Below are 13,529 nucleotides of genomic sequence, written 5' to 3'. Positions count from 1 at the left end.
AGCATTTTTGGCGTGAACTCTCCTCGTTTGAGGATATATGGTTCTTGGCTCTCACCGGCATATCTCCGTTTCATCTCCTTTTGCTGCTACGCCAAATTAAACCCAGGAGGGGCCAAGTGTTGCCGGAAACAAGCCCCCGCTCTCGACAGGGCCAAATAATACCTCAACGGGGAGAATGGCAATTTTCCAGCCATTGGATATCCAGCCCCTAACCTGGAACTAACTGACCACAGGCTGGGCCTACCCCCCCCCCCCCCATATTAAAAGCCTCACCTCTCCGGCCCCCTCCCCAGTTCCCCACCATGCTGGCATAAATACTTTCATTGCCTTCTAGTCAGTTAAGGAACTACTGTGCAGCACTCTTCCCCCCCCCCCAACCAGATTTAGGAATCTAGGGTGCTTCCAAGACTGTCACTATTTTCAGGTGGGAATCACACACCTAGGTCGCCCGGTTTCAGTTGACTTGGTCTCTTGCAACAATAAACCTGCTCCCCCCCCCCCCGGAAACAGACCAGTTGTGATAAGTGATGGAGAGAAGAATTGCTTGGCACAATTATGCTAACCTCTGCAATGTCTGCTAACCTCTCTGCAAATAAATCATAAAGAATGCTAAATAAAACAGTCGGTGTCAACTAACTTCCCTGAAAACTTTATGCAAAACAAATTGAGATGCACACTCAGGCCATCCTAAAGCAGCCCTGCGCTGGGCTTGGTCACAGCCACCCTTCAAAGCCCACTCATTCTGTGGAACTGGCTCAGTTACAGGTGCAACATAATATTCATTCAGCATTTGTTAAGAAGTTGGTCTTCCAATGTGGAGGCACCCACCCTTGGGATCTCCCTGCTTGCTGATACCAGGCAGGCAGCTTCCCTGAACTCTTTTCAGCACCGGCTAAAAAAAGACACTTGTTTAGGCAAGCCTGTATAATGTTTGTACAGTCATACCTCGGAAGTCGAACAGAATCTGTTCCGGAAGTCCATTCAACTTCCAAAGCATTTGGAAACCAAAGTGTGGCTTCTGATTGGCTGCAGGAAGCTCCTGCAGCCAATCGGAAGCCACGGAAGCCCCATCAGACACCCGGCTTCCAAAAGAACATTTGGAAACCGGAACACTCGCTTCTGGGTTTTGATCGTTTGGGAGCCAATTTGTTCAGGAGCCAAGGTGTTCGAGATCCAAGGTACGCCTGTATGTGTATACACTATACATCTATAGCGCTGACATGTGTTTTCATCTGTTTTTTAGCTTATCATTGATTTTAATCATTTCTGAATGCTTTAAACAGTTGTTTTTGGCCTGCATCCTCCCCCGATAACGTGGTTGTTTTATTCTTTTCGTAAACCACCCTGAGGTTTTATTACAATCAAGCGGCATATAAATCTTTTGAAATCGTAAAAAATAAAATATATGTAAAGTCCATTTAAAGCATACGCCTTTCCTTCAAAAGCATCCTGGGAACTAGTTTGTTGAGGGTGCTTGAAATTGCAGTTCTGTAAGCTACAGCTCCCAGAATTCTTTGGGAGGGTGTTTTAAATGTATGGTGTGGACACTTGCTAGAATCATAGTTAGAAGGTTTATTGGAGGCCATCAAGTTGAAACCGCACCCCCCCCCCAACTGCTCAGTGCAAGATCTGCAATGCAGGATACATTTGCAGCATTCCCGAATCTACCCCACCCTGAGTCAAAATAGCTTGTTTCTTTAACAAAATAACCAATTCCAGTCCTGAGATTTTTATTTTTTATAAAAAAAAACCCAATAGGTTGGTAAATTTCAGTGGTGCCTCGCAAGACAAAATTAATTTGTGCCATGAGTCGCTTCGTCTTGCAATAATTTTGTCTTGTGAAGCGCGGTTTGCCGTGGCAAAAAACAAACAAACAAAACGCCAAAAAACTTCGTCTTGCGAAGCATGGCCATAGAAAACTTCATCTTGCGAGTCACCAAAAACATCGCTAAACGCTTTTGTCTTGCGAGTTTTTTGTTCCACGAGGCATTCGTCTTGCAAGTTACCACTGTACTTGATTCTTCCAACCCTGGAGAGGTGGGGAATGTGATAAAATGGCACCAGTAGGAATGGGAGAGAAATTTGATTCAGTTTGCATTTATAGGTAAAGGTAAAGGTACCCCTGACTGTTAGGTCCAGTCGCGGACAACTCTGGGATTGCAGTGCTCATCTCGCTTTACTGGCCAAGGGAGCTGGCGTACAGCTTCGGGGTCATGTGGTCAGCATGACTATGCCGCTTCTGGTGAACCAGAGCAGCTCACGGAAATGCCGTTTACCTTCCCGCCAGAGCGGTACCTATTTATCTACTTGCACTTTGACATGTTTTCAAACTGCTAGGTGGGCAGGAGCTAGGACCGAGCAATGGGAGCTCACCCCGTCACAGGGATTCGAACCACTGACCTTCTGAACAACAAGCCCTAGGCTCTGTGGTTTAACCCACAGCGCCACCCATGTCCCTACAATTCTCAATTTCCAAAGCAGATTGGGAACTGAAACACAGCCATTCTTTCAAATTCACCCGTTTCTGAAAGTTGCAATGGGGTTTTCCAGCCAAGTAACATGGACAGAAATGCATATACTAGGGCAAAATGTGTATAAAACTGCATATATTGGTGAAAATAGCTTACGGGAAAATGCATTATACAGATATACCTTGGAAGTTGAACGGAATCCGTTCCAGAAGTCCATTCGACTTCCAAAACGTTCAATAACCAAAGTGCGGCTTCTGATTGGTTAAGGGAAGCTCCTGCAGCCAATTGAAAGCCGTGGAAGCCCCATCAAACGTTCGGCTTCCAAAAATAGTTCACAAACCAGAACAGTCACTTCTGGGTTTGTGGCGTTGGGGAGCCAAAACATACGAGAACTAAGCTGTTCGAAAACCAACATATGGCTGTATTAGGGGAAGTTGCTTTGGAAAATGTACAATAGGCAAAACTGCATACAAACGTGAGTATGTGAGGAGAAATTTGCACTAGGGTGCTGATGAATTTTCTTGAGGGCTTTGTAAAAAATAAATAAATCACAAACTGATGTGGAAATGTAGAGAACTGAATTAAAGATGGGGAAAATGAGGAACTAGGAAAACCGAAAACTGACAGATTCTGTGCCCCTACCTTAGTTATGCCCTTCTAGTAGGAGTAGCCAGATGTTTGATTCATTTACAGAATTTATTTGCCTAGTTCTAATTAGAACCACCAGCCTCAGACTGGAACAAGTACCGGTAACTTCCTTAGACACTGATTAAATGATCAACAACTTAATCAGAGTCTCTTCCAAGCACGCCTGATTCTTTAAACACTGCAGCTATCCGACAGAGTTTCTGAATTACAACATGCTTTAGATTGGAATATCTGCACTTTACATGACTTTCCTCGATTATAAAACGTTTCTCAGTCATTCCCAGAGCATGAGTCTCCCTGTAGAGTGCATCTCTCAATAAAGGCTTGCATTTGCATTATATTCAGATCATATTGCAACTGCTACTCTAAATGGAGAAACTGTTTTATTAAAAAGAGGATTGTGGCTAGTCCAGTGTAAGCCTCCCCAAAAACATTAAAATTGTTTTCCGGAAGAGTAGCCACGTTCAGTCTGTTGCAGTAAAAACAACAAAGAGTCTTGTGGGGAACAGATTTATTATGGCAAAAGTTGCCAATGAACCAGAATCCACTTCCTCAGATAACACTGAAATATAATCCTCAACACTTCAGACATAAAGGGGCAGTTAGATGATCTTGTGTCAAAGCAAGGGCCACCCCCCTCTGCCCCTATTACTTTCCTCATTGCAAAAAACTATGAACTTTGGGGAAAATAGAAGCATTCTAAATCAGATGTCTCCTGCCAGGAATGAGGGAATGTTTGTTTGTTTGATGTATTTATATTCCACATTTCTCCCAAGTTCGGATTCATTTCTACACGTGTAAACCCCCTTTTGGACTAAACATGTCATAACCATGGGAATTCAGTGCATGTTTGGGGCTGGAACAGGACTCCTTATTGGCATAATTAAAAATGGAAAGTGTAATGCTGGTGGTCAACAAAAGAGGTTTAAAGACTCTCTCAAGGCAAATCTTTAAAAATGTTGTATAAACACTGACAACTGGGAAACACTGGCCTGCAAATGCTCCAACTGGAGAACAGCCTTTACCAAAGATGTCATGGACTTTGCAAATGCTCCAACTGGAGAACAGCCTTTACCAAAGATGTCACGGACTTTGAAGATGCTCGAACTCAGGACAAAAGGGAGAAAGGTGCGAAGAGGAAGGCACGTTTGGCAAACCCTCACCATGATCAACTCCCACCCGGAAACCTATGCCCCCATTCTGGAACGACGTGTGGATCCACAATTGGCCTCCACTGTCACTTACGGACTCACTGTTAAGACCGTGTTCATGGAAGACAATCTTACTCGGCCACAAGTGATAGAAGAAGAAGAAGAAGAAGAAGAAGAAGAAGAAGAAGAAGAAGAAGAAGAAGAAGAAGAAGAAGAAGAAGAAGAAGAAGAAGAAGAAATTGTATTATGAGCAGAGAAGCACCAGGGCAGCTATAATTTCAGGTTAATTCATCCAAAGCCAAAAAAAAGAGATTTTTGGGGGGCGGGTCCGTCTGTTCTCATTCTGTTCTTTTTCTTTTTATCTTTGAACCTTTGACTCAGCAGATTTGTGGAAAACCACAGCTTGGCTTGAGAACATGTTCAAGATTTAGAAATGCCAACTGCCAGACGTCAGTGAAAGCCAGGCACCCTTGTGGCAGATGTATTTCAGGAAAGGGACAGTGTGAAAACCTTTGATGTGTGTAACATCTCAAAAATAAATCACTGTGCCCTTTTCTTGCTGTTTGGGGTCCAGGTTGAAGAGACGGGGGGCAATTATTATTATTTTACTAACAAAGAAATGAAGATGTTACCTGACAATAATGATTTCAAAGGTAACCTAGGCTGCAATCCTATGCCCATTTACTTGAGAGTAAGTCCTCTTGAACTCATAGGAACATGCATCTATCTGTATAGGGTTGCACTGTAAAATATGGATTCCGTGTAAGTGCGAGAGGAAGTGATCATGAAGTCTCGTATGGTGAACTGAAGACTAGGAAAATGAGAAGCTCAGAGAAACTGAAACTGATAGATTCCCCCCTCATCACTATGTAACTAACTTTACGGGGCACAAAAGAATTTACTTCTAATAAAGCATTAGTAAGAGTTTTCCGTTAATCAATTTCCAACTAACAAACAAAAGGTCTGAAAATGGGGAGGAAGCATTGCTAAAATGACACATTATAAAACCCACCAAGGGCTTACCTACACTTACCTTTTGCACAGCACTTTCTGGACAGAGATCCATGCCTTAAAGTGCCATGTCTGAGCACCTTTTTTGCCCCAGAGTTTTGCCTGCGAACTCCTGCTCTTTGACGTTCAAACATCAGTTTGGGTTTTCAGTGGTAAAGGGCAGGTTTTTACGGGGAAAGCACCAGGGCAAAAAGAAAATCACTCGGACGCGGCCCTTTAAAGCGTAGACCTGTGCCAAGAAACACAGCACAAAAGGAAGTCTGTATGAACCCTAAAGGTAATAGAACACACCGCACCATTTAAAAAAAAACATAAAAATGCTGTACTCCAACTATGTTGTTCCCCCCCTAAAAAGACAGCTCCACTACTGTTCCCCTTTAAATGTGAACTGAGTTGGATTTCTCCCTCATCCCATGTCTGCCCTGAGTAAAACTTTGCTGGAAGCAACACACAATGTTGTGTAGATGGGAGGCTGCACAAGAATTGCATGCATAAGCACCACCAATCCCACACCAGTGGACACCCACCTTCTTCTTCCAGACTATCTTTATTTTGGGGTAGACTTCAATCATGTAACTGGCAAATTCAGGATGCGCAATCCAAGCTGATCTATGCTGCTCGTTGGGGGGAAAGAATAAAGACTTCTCCAAAAGACTGGACTTTTGGGTGGGAAAAATGAACTGGAAAGTGTGGGATGACACTTGCTTTAATGCAAAGGTCATCGAGCTGCCTGCCAAGTAGATAAGAGCGGGTGCTCATTAAATAGCCAACGTCGTCTAATTTCCCTGCAAACACATCAGGGCAAATGCTCTACAAAACAGGTCATCTGGAAGCACCTTTACTCTCTGTGTAGGATTGCAGCTGCCTTAGACTACTTAAGTGCAGCGAGATACAGCACCTCACTCTCCACTGAGCAATAAATATTGTGATTGAGAGAGTTCTGTATTGTTGTTATAATGCAATTATTTTCAGGGTTACATTTCCGCGGTAATAGAAATGATGGATGATCGAAAGATCCCAGTAGCAGATAGAACAATCGGAATGTTTCAAATGGGTTTCCCCCCCTCTTCCCAGACTCTCTGGCTACGTTTCGGGTTTTGTAGCTCTCCAATCTCTGCCTTTGGCTGGCAATCTCTGCTATTATTGCATGCTGATTTGTTCCTCTAAATAATGGTAGGCCCGTTCTAGCGAAGTGTTGCACCTGTGACTAATTCTGAGAAAGAGCCTGTACATAAGTACTCTCAAGGCCTTGGACCATGTTCAAGGAGAGCACCTCCTTTCCCAAGAGTATGCCAATTTTGCCCCAAACTTCTAGTTGTATAAAATATTATTGGCAGTAATATTTCAAAATTCACTAACTGAGCAATGGGTCAAATTATTAGTGATTATAATGTTCAAATAGGCCAGTATTCAAACAGGTTTTACTGAAGGGAGACCCGCTGAAATGAATTAGCTATGTTTATTAATTTCAGTGGGTCTACTCTGAGTAATACTTAGTTGAATGCCACCCAAAATTGGCAACAATTGTTAAATACGAAGCGACAGCAGTGGCAAATGTTTTCTCTTCCTTCTGTCCTGGGATTGAGTTGCAGCTTTTATCCTGAAACTAGAGAGCCAGAACCCATCAAAAGCAGAGCCCTCTGCTGAAATCCTATGCACAATTAACTTGGGAGCAAGCCCAGCTGAATATGGTGGGACGTATATCTTGCATAGGCTTGCCCTGTAAATCTCCCTTCTCTCTGAAATCCATCGGTCTTTAAAAAAAAATTCACTTTGTCTGGACTGTGCCCAGAATTTGTGAGTTTTCATCAGTGGTTTGCTTTGGATAATCTTTAAAGTATAATAATGCGTGTTTTTTTTTTTAGGGCAGGATAACATTTGTGGCCCCCCTACCTTACAAATTTATAGAAAGATTCATGATGTTGAGCATGCTATAATATATACAAAATAGGATCAGAAACATACTCTGGAAGATTAGTCATTTGGTTAAAACAACAACAACCCTTCTTCCCCATCTGAAATGTATGGGTTTTAAATCCATGACAGATTATCCACTTGCTAAGCCTTTTAGGGGGAAGGGTTTTAAAAGAAAAACATACGAAATAAATCTTAAATCTACTGCCTACTGCTTTGCAATGCTGAGAAATCGAGAAAGCACGGTTCCTTTTATTGTCGAGTGGCTAGGTAAAACTTGGCAGGGGACAGGAATAGCTGAAGACGGCAATCTGAAATATACCTCCTGAGAAACAAATCTCATGGAAATTCATGTGACATTTACAGGTAAATATGTTTAGAGCCGGGGTGGAAATAACAACCCTTCCTGAATATGTATGTAAATAAGGAAGTCAGGGAGCAAACCAATATGTCTGAAGGCTTGATTTCCTTTTTATTAACTTTTGTAGGGAGGAGGAAACCCAAAACTAATGTGAAAAACACAAACCCTCACCATCGCTTTTTCGGCACTTAAGAGCATGCTTCTGGTATCAGCTGCACCCCTTACTGTCTAAAAGGCAAACAAAAATAAACACTGAAAATCGATTGCCATCCTCACACCTCAACTTTAAGTGTGATAACACAAACAAACAATGATGGATGATACAAGTTTCCCGTACTATGGAGCAACAGATTTTCCATTGTTTATCTTCTACATACGTTGAATGGAATACATACAGCACTGTATAGGAGTTTACAGTTCTTGGCGCCCAAAAGAACATATATAATTCCACCTGCCCCGCATTTACCAGGACCGTCTCTGTTCTCTCATACTTGTCCTTGGTCCTTGCAGCTCGAGGAGGATGTGGCTTATTCAATCAATTCCCCTTTGTAATCCGTTCTCCTTAGAGCATTATTCTCTCCTGCTTTACCAGTTTCAGAGGCACAATTATTACCCTGGGATTGCTAAGCAGGCAAGAACATGCTGCTCCCACCCATAGGCCAAAAGAAGAAGAGCCACCAAGTACCATTCAAGCAAGAACAGCAGCAAGGGAAGAGGAGCATGGATAGATCTGGGTTTAAATGCTCATAGTGCACCACTTTGTTTGGCCTTGGTTAACTTGGTCTCTCTCTCTCTCCCTTCTACCTTTTCCCTCCTCTTCGCTCCTCTTGTGTGACTGCCTTGTCTTTTCAGGATGGCAGGACCAGGCTCTCATTTCCCCTTTTTCTTTTCCATGGATGTAAGCTGCTTTGGGGAGATGACAATTGCCAAATACAGTAAACGAAATAAACTGCCTGCTTTCTCAGCGTGTCTAGTGGCTGGAGGGAATGCACTGAATTTGTACCTAATACTCAAGTAGATCCTTCAAATACCCTCTCTAAGAACTTTGCCTGCATTTGCTAAACCTTGAAACGCTGCAGATAACGGTAGTGCTGGGAAGGGAAGCTATATTTACGATCCAAAGAAAAAGAATACAAATCTCACATGAGCAGGCCATGAGCATTTCTTAGCTGTAGGAAAACGCATGATCTGAAGGTTTCCAAAACAGTTTACCAGGGACTGCTGGCTGCCAGGCACCATGGAAATATTATCATTTTGCCTTTCATTTTCAGCTCCACTAGGATATTCCATCTAATATAATAAAAGTATATTTAATATTGGATGGGAATGTTGAAGTAAATCTTCAAGTTCACCCCAAAAGCCCCTGAATTGTGTATACATCTCCTTAACTCTTGCTTCATGGTAATATTGTTATTAGCAACAGAAAGGTCATTTCTAGAATTGTTCCTAGAATTGGAAGAATTTCTTAACTGCGGCATTTAGGCTGAAATCTTGTAAACGCTTGCTTGGGAATAAGTGCCACTGAACTTGGTAGGACTTACTCTAAGCATATATATATATATAGGATTGCATTGGTAGTCTATCTGTCCTCTGTACCATTAAAAAAACCCAACCCCACCTGATATCATACACACTACATACTGTAAGTACTGTAGCTGCTTACAAAAGTGGAGTAGGAAATTTTACCCACAATCGAATTGTACAAGTTGTGAAGAAGAACCATTTCACAGCAATTCAATATCTGGTCAGCAAAGCAGTAATGTGGTGGTGTTTTAAACCCATTTTAATTTAAATGAGGTGAAACTTTACATTTTTAAAACGTATTTTTTCCTCAGTGCATTTTCAACAAACACCATGTTAGTGAGGATCCAATGTCAGCAACAAGAAATGTAAGAGAAGATTTTAAATCTCCTCAAATGAGGGCCTGGCCTGCTCCAAGTTTGAATATGTTATGGGTGTGTGATGGATTTTCACCAAATTGTTAATGTAATCAATCTGAGTACGGATAGGTTAAATGAAATTCTCCTCCCCACCCTCAACGACTGCAATGATTTCAAAACAAATTCTCTCCAAAGGCGCACAAAATGTATAGCAGAAGCTACTGCATATGTAAGTTGCAACCCCTGCATAACATGTAACGACAGATATTTTTGCGTGCATTGAAGCAATATAGAATCCATTACACCAAAATTGGCTAGCTAACATCAACATAAAGCTGCCATAGCCAGAGCAATCGCTCACGCTAGCAGACTACTCAGCCCAGCTCCTGTTCATTTTGTGAGCTGCGGTGAATGTAATAAACTAACAAAACATTAAACGGAAGGTCATAATAATTTCAACATGTCACTTGGGACAACTCAAGATTTCCCTGGGATTTCAGGAAGACGGAGGGACAAGAGATGGAATATTTGCAAGTTTTGAGATTCAAACACTTGGGGGAACTTTCCCCCACCACCACCACAAAAAAATACATTTCAGGAAACCTTAAAAAGCTCTCCTGGTTCTCCACAAAACTGTCACTGAGCCCAAGCATATAAACAACTAATGAGCCGCTAGCTACAACACCAGTCACATCTCCTGGCATCTATTACACATTTTATTACCAAAGGTCTGCTGTAACTATGGATATATTTAGCAATTTAAGCTCCGGCACATTAGCTGTCTCGATCGCTTAGCTAATCTCTGACTAATTTTCCTTGCCTGCGTCAGCTGAGATATTACGGCTTCATTTGGATAATGCTGCAATATAAACACTGCAGGCTTCTGGTGCCACACATCCCGGTCTCCAATAACCGTGTCCGCATTCTGTTGCATTTGCTAGCTGGGGTATTATCTACCTCCCATTATTCCACAAAACATCGGTAAGGCCGATATAATGCAGATAACATATCCACGCGAATGCTGCAGACTTTGCTGCCTTAAATATTTCTCTGGTCGCATTTTTCGGGTTTGGCTGCGCATGCTGGTTGCACTAGGATTTATCATGCATTAGGGAAAAGAATGCAGGGGGAGAAAACCCCTCCATGTGATACAATAACATAGTGACACAATACAGCGATGATAGCAAACCAACCTTTTCACCCCCCCGATTGCTCGTGTCTGGAGACCGCGTCCACCACTCTTCTCCACCGAGGTTCCTGGAATCTGATATCAGCTGGGCTGGAGTTTCTTAAAAATGAAACCTTCTTTGCTGGGAGTTTATGAGGAAGTTTGGCGAGTTTTACAAGCCCTTGGGTAAATGGCAGACGGTCGCCCCATGGAGTCAGATCGGATCCACTGATGGGGAAGGGGAAATAGAGCCTCCAATGATCTGTTGAAGCATTAATGAGCTATGCAAGCCTGGATGTTCAGGTTTCTCACCCAGGCCTGGAACCATGAGCCACTGGTGGTGAAAGAGCTTTCCAGAACTCTGGGGCTTTGATCTGGGGTTGCTACATTCCCTGATGGAACTGGACTGAGCGAGAGGGCTTCTGACAGTGATAAACAGTGTGTCAAGGAGAGGGGGGAGGAAACACCCCGAGAAGACAGATCCCCAAACGCATGCGGACAGGTGGGCAGATGGCATCGGAGAGCGAGAAAGAGGGAGCCGGAGAGGGGAGCAAAAGGCAAATGGATCCATGCAACGCCACGAACCGTGAAATAAACCCAGGTTGGAGACACCGCAATGATACATGTGAAAAAGTTGAGAGACAAAGAGAGTTACGCTCTCGCTCTCTCACACGCAAAAACATATGACAGGATATGCGTTGGTTGGAAATGAAGCAGACCTTTGGCAGGCACAAACAGTATCGAAAGCAGGATCGTGTACGACCATCCCGGTAGATCATGAGCGCAAACATCACACATGTGTAATCAAAAAGGTCATCTGGGAGGGGCCTGATGGCTATGAGATGATGGTTATGGGAAGGGGGCATGGTGTAGCAACTCATCCAACTTTTGCTGGAGAATGTGACTTTCCTCTCCCATCCCGCAGGTCAGGAAAGAGGAACTGCATAAAATAGGGGGTTGGGGGGGAGGAAGAGAGGTGGCAGTGCTGTGCCTGCCCACCTGGGACAACGGGAATGAGGCCCGTTGAATACTATGGGACTTACTGCTTAAGGAAACATGCGCAGGGTTGTGCTGTCACATAGCTGCTAAGGATGTAAGAAAGCATCATTTTCCATCCCACCCTGTTTTCACCACATTCAGCACTGTTTCTCTTCCACAGCGGTTTGCCTTTTACCCAAAACTGCATTTCCTCACTGTCCGCTGCGGTGGAATTATTTGAAGTCCGGGTTTTATTAATTTGATGTGTGTAAGTCCAAATGATCATGTGCCTTTTAAGGGGATGAGTGTACAGAGTAATGGGGTGGAGCTTCAAGTTAGAAAAGGCACCGCCTTCAACCTGAAACTCCACCCCAGCCTACACTTCCCTTCCCTGGAAAGGTACCTACCAACAGCCCCCAGGGTCATCTGGACTTACCTATATAAAATCATTTTTTAAAAAAAAATCAAATTCATTATCTAAATGTACCCAGTGTTGCATAATCATAGTAGGGTAAATCAGTATTTGGAACACAGTGATGGCAACCAAATAATTGCCTGTGGAGTTAATGAATTATCAAATAAAAACCCCATTTTTTAAATGGGAACATTTACTGTCTAAGAAATGAGAGCGATCTCTTAAATATTTTTCACACTGTTCAAGGGTACCATGGGCCTGAAATATCAAAATAAATAAATAAAATGCAATAGCGTCCAATATGAAGCTTCAATGGACGCAAACCCAAAATATAGCACAAGTGAGAAAGACACACTTGCAAGCAGAGCAGTTGAAGTCTGAGCCACAGTTTCAATCCCCCACTGCCCCAGCACTGATTAATAAACAGGACTGTCATAAATAGCTGTCGCAGCAGTCCATACAGAGACACACCAATTCCACCCACCTATGCCCAATATGCTGAAAAAAGAAACCCGAATCCCCGATCCCATACATGTCCCTCTATAACAGCCTTTGCTGATCTGCTCTCCTGATGTTTTGGACTACAACTTCCATCAGCCCCAAGCAGGATGGCTGTGCTGGCTGACGCGGATTAGAGCTGTAGCCCAAAACACTTAGAGGGCACAGGCTGGTGCATCCCATATTGCTGCTTGAAGTGAAAGCGGAAGGTACCGACACTCTGCTGATACCGCTGCCGTGTTGTGTGGCCTTGCCCTTGAAGCAGCAGTGGCAGTTTCTGGAGAGATCTCGTGGAAACTGGCGGCGGCGGCGGCAGGGCAGGTGGAGCCTCACCCCGCCTCATGAACCAGCGAGCCCTGGGTTGATGAATGCTGCTCTAAAATAATTATCACTGACTTCAGTGGTATTTACTCAAATTAGGGTGAATAGGATTACATTCATACCTGAGATTTTACCTGACTTTTAGAAGACATCTGAAGGCACCCGTTATAGGGTGGCAATGACCAGGGCCAGAATAATCCTGGTCAGGCCATAAAAGCAAGAGGAACTCCATTTTGTATATTCAATTCTAAATCTCTCTGCCTCTGATAGAAAGCAAACAGGCACAGCATGTTTGCACATCTAATGCAAAGATCTAACCACACACAGCACTTCTAAGAAATTCTAGCATAAACCACAAGAGCAAGAGGATGTAGCCCACCGCAAATTATAAGTAGAGCACAACCACAATTGTGCCTGTAAAATTCCACATAGACACGTGTATGAAGGTACCAGGTACATAACGCCACCTAGTAGAGTTGGGCGGGTGACTTTGCATCTTGGGGTGCTCTCTCTTGATTGGTTGATGAAGTACTGCAGAAAGGCTGATCTTCAATTCACTCTGTCAAAAAGGTATAAAAGCACTCTGTGTATGCCCATGGGTCGGGCAGAATGAGAAACTCATTCTCACTGCCACCATTTATTGCAATAAATGTTTTAATAAATCTGTTTTATAATATGTACAACTGCCTGAGATTTCGTCTGGTCAATTTGGG

At 43.2% G+C, this 13,529-nt stretch overlaps 1 protein-coding gene across 3 annotated transcripts in view; it reads right to left on the bottom strand.

Annotated features, from left to right (window-relative positions):
• Positions 1-6,171, bottom strand: part of NTN5 (netrin 5) — a 29,110-nt gene extending 22,939 nt beyond the window's left edge. For 2 of the 3 annotated variants that reach the window (XM_060281642.1, XM_060281644.1), the window contains exon 1: positions 5,809-6,171. The gene's annotated coding sequence lies outside the window, so the exon portion shown is untranslated. The other variant, XM_060281643.1, reaches the window with a different exon arrangement.
• Positions 6,172-13,529: the final 7,358 nt, after the last annotated feature.

The sequence above is a fragment of the Zootoca vivipara genome, chromosome 13 (genome assembly GCF_963506605.1).
Source record: "Zootoca vivipara chromosome 13, rZooViv1.1, whole genome shotgun sequence".
NCBI lineage: Eukaryota > Metazoa > Chordata > Lepidosauria > Squamata > Lacertidae > Zootoca > Zootoca vivipara.
This window is presented reverse-complemented; position numbering and strand designations above follow the sequence as displayed.